A 2,734-nucleotide genomic window follows, 5' to 3' on the forward strand; every position below is an offset into this window, starting at 1 on the left:
AATTTTAAATTTATACTCAGACCTTTCTTTCTTTTGTTATTCTATATTAAATATGGTATAAGGGAACTATTATTTGGTTGAATGCAGTAGCATGCTTGTATCATTGTCTAAATCTGTATCAATGAACACAAGGGATTCGTGTAATGTCATTAGCCTGAGTGCATGTTCATATGTGATTCATGTTAATACATTAGTCTATGTATCCTAAAGTTGTTATAATTCCAAACTAAGTGCCTTATTTGCCTATGAGATGTGTCATTTCTGTTGTCTAGTTTTCAGCAATAATAGCATGAATATTCCTGTTGTCATATGTACCCAGAAGTTTGATTTTCAAAATGTGTTTATGTGTGTGCTTCACTTATTTAATGCTAAAGTATAGGGACTATTTTATGTGTCTATTTATGTGTTGTTCATCTAAGAAAAGCAGGCTCCCGTGGTAGGAAAAGTAATTTTGGGTGGTTTGCATTGAAAGGGCCTCATTGGCATTCAATCCCCTAGGGAAGAGTTAGTCGTCAGTGGTTAAAGGTATTTGGGAGTAGAGTTTAACTCTAGATTGGGCTGCTCTCCCCGGCACATGTATTGCCCTAGGCCTTGAGACTCTTCCGAAGTTTGAAGTGTTGTGTCATTTAAAGAGGGAATCAACATTGAGTAGGATTCTCTCGATAGTCTTTAATTCATGGACACTTATTACTCTCTTTGATTTTGGTGTTTAATGGTAACGAAAGGTATTCAATCTGGGTCATTCACTATACAAAACCTCCACATTAGCATGATTCCCTTAGCATTTGGGTACTGTTAGTGACCTCTTCTTTTAATCTTTACTTGGTATGATTCCCTTAGCATTTAAGCACTCTCAGTGATTTCTTTTAGTCTTTGTTTAAGAATCTTACATATGGACATGTATGCAATACAGTTATTCTAATGACCTTCTCTTTTATTTTCTTTTGGAATGTAAAATGATTTGGGCCTGTTGAGTTCTTTAAGAACTCAGGCCCAAGTCCAGCTCCACTATAGACCAAGGGTCCGCCGTCGCTCGTCATTTGCTACTGTTGGGCCTGTTCTTTGAGGTCCACACCTCCCAGAGTCACTCATTTACTTTCATCTATTTACTTACTATTTCGTCATTCTTCAGTCAGAATATGGCATTGCATTGTTGTTTTCCTATTCGTTATATCTCATTATGTATATGACAAGTATATATTGGATTGAATGCTTATCCTTGCCTTTTAATTCGTAAGAGTAATTCAGGCAAGCCTTAAGAACTTAGGATTAAAAGAAGTCTAAGTTAGCAATTAATTCTATAACTACTAGCCATGAATTGTTATCAACCTGTTATGCTTCGCTAACTCTTTCCTTAAATATTTTGAATCCCAAAGGCATAACAAAGGTGGCAGCCCTCTTTTCAAAGAGAAAAATCAGTATAGTCACCATTTTAATCTTCCAAAAGGGAATCAACTATTTTCGAGAGATTAGGGAGTTGTTGCCCTAAAACAAAGGCATTCAAATAGTTTTCTACTTTAAAACCAAGGTATTTATTTTAAGATCATTTTCAGAACACTTTCACCATACTAAAATGACATAAACCTCCATGATTTAGGGAATAAAGTGCTTCCATCTTTTTTTCATTTATACAAACGTTCCATAATTAAAAGTTCCTTTTCAAGTTTGTATATGCCAACATCATGTTCTTAAAGGCTCTACTTTAAATCCATCATCTTTAAACCATACTCTCCCCTTATAGATATTATGTCCTAATATATGGTAAGTTATACTCTTAGAACACTAGTTAAGGCATACTACAAATAAATTAATTCTGAATCTAGTCTAAGTCCTATGGAGCTACCTTAGGTAGATTTTAAGGGGTGCCTAATACCTTCCCCTTAGAAGAACAAGAGCCCTTACCCATAATCTCACTTGTTAGCATACCAATAAAGAATACAACCTTTAGTAATTCAATAGGTACTCTAGTATATCATTAAATATTAGGTGGTGACTCTCTTTTATCAACAACAGAGAAACCACAAGTTGAATCATATTTTGGCTAGTACAAAATAGGGTGCAACACCCGGGCCAGCTCAAGTCCTGCAATCAATGCTTCATACTATGCTTCATTGTTAGTCATAGGAATGGTTTTAATGGACCCCCTTAGGGTATCTATCAAGAGCGTGGTTAGCACTATGCCAAGCCCTGACCCCTTCACATTGAAAGCTCTATTTGTGAACAAGGCCCAAACTCCTGATGTCGATTCTGACACCATCACAGCTTCTTTGGTAGCTAAAGATAATAGCCCCAGACTAAAATCGGTGTCAAAGTCCGCTAAAATTTGTGACTTAATCGCAGTAATAGGTTTATATTCTATGTCAAATTCACTCATTTTGACTGCCCACTTTGCCAGCCTACCTGAAAGTTCTGATTTATGAAGAATATTCCACAGGGAAAAGTGGTTTCCACGACGATCGGATGACATTGAAAATAAGGCCTAAGCTTTCGGGCGGCGATTACGAGAGCTAAGGCCAATTTCGCGAGATGTGGGTAACGAGTTTTTATCCCGTGAAAAGTTTAATAACATAATAAATGTGAGATTGTGTACCTTCTTCCTCACGAAATAAAACGGTACTTATCGCTACCTCCGAGACTGCTAAGTAGATCGGCGGTAGTTTGCCTTCCTCCGGTTTTGACAGTAATGGAGGACTTGACAATACATTTTCAAATCTTTCAAAGCCTGCTAATATTT

Source organism: Nicotiana tabacum, unplaced genomic scaffold, assembly GCF_000715075.1.
Source record: "Nicotiana tabacum cultivar K326 unplaced genomic scaffold, ASM71507v2 Un00035, whole genome shotgun sequence".
Lineage (NCBI taxonomy): Eukaryota > Viridiplantae > Streptophyta > Magnoliopsida > Solanales > Solanaceae > Nicotiana > Nicotiana tabacum.